The sequence below is a fragment of the Aplysia californica genome, unplaced genomic scaffold (assembly GCF_000002075.1).
Source record: "Aplysia californica isolate F4 #8 unplaced genomic scaffold, AplCal3.0 scaffold01398, whole genome shotgun sequence".
Classification (NCBI taxonomy): Eukaryota; Metazoa; Mollusca; class Gastropoda; order Aplysiida; family Aplysiidae; genus Aplysia; species Aplysia californica.
Window position 1 is genome coordinate 100264 of NW_004798668.1, and position 765 is coordinate 101028.

A 765-nucleotide genomic window follows, 5' to 3' on the forward strand; every position below is an offset into this window, starting at 1 on the left:
GCAAAATTTGGTGAACGCGCACCGGGTGAGAATAGCCACAAGACTCGCCAGCACTATTCTCACTCCGGGTGAGAATAGAGGTGGCAGGTGAGAATAGTGGTGGCCATTACATAAGGGCTCGTAAGGGCAAGCTAAAAAATATAATACCTTCACAATCAAAACTGTACGGTTTAAGTTAGCCCCATGACATAAACATCGACAAGAACTATAGAACAAACGACTAAAGTATCGGATAAAACATTCCGTACCTCACGCCTAGAGACACAAGAAGAGTGCAGCATGGACGGGACATCGATGAAACCGGAAGTAAACAACATCTCCCGTCAAGGGAAAGCACTCACAGCAGTCTGCCATTTCCCTACACGTCGTCGTAGTTGTACTTCGCAGATTTCTCTGTTGGTTATTCAGTAATTTTGCTAGTAGCTATAATGGTAGGCCAAGCTCCTTGTGGTAGGCCTACAAAAAATACCCAATGTAGTAATTATGACTAGGTCATCGTTGAACGATATTACTATTGGCTCTAAGAACTTTACAATAAACCTGTTCTATTCCATAAGGACGTCCCATTGGAGGAACTGCTTTGGACTTGCAATTTAAACAACAACAAAACGTTTGTAAAAAAAAAAAAAAAGTTCAGGTCCACGCTCAGTTTGTTCAAACACTCTATCCCTAGAAGCGTCAAATGATCATTTGTTTTACAACCACTCTCTCGTCTCTTGCAAACAACATCCACCAGAGACGGAGAACCGGGAAAATAACGTTTAC

At 42.2% G+C, this 765-nt stretch overlaps 1 protein-coding gene across 1 annotated transcript in view; it reads right to left on the minus strand.

The window, feature by feature from the left end:
- The window catches only part of LOC106013872 (nucleolar protein 8), a 17758-nt gene extending 17411 nt beyond the window's left edge, over positions 1–347 (minus strand). The window contains exon 1 of the mRNA XM_035973550.1: positions 249–347. The gene's annotated coding sequence lies outside the window, so the exon portion shown is untranslated. The remainder of the gene's footprint in view (positions 1–248) is intronic.
- Positions 348–765: the final 418 nt, after the last annotated feature.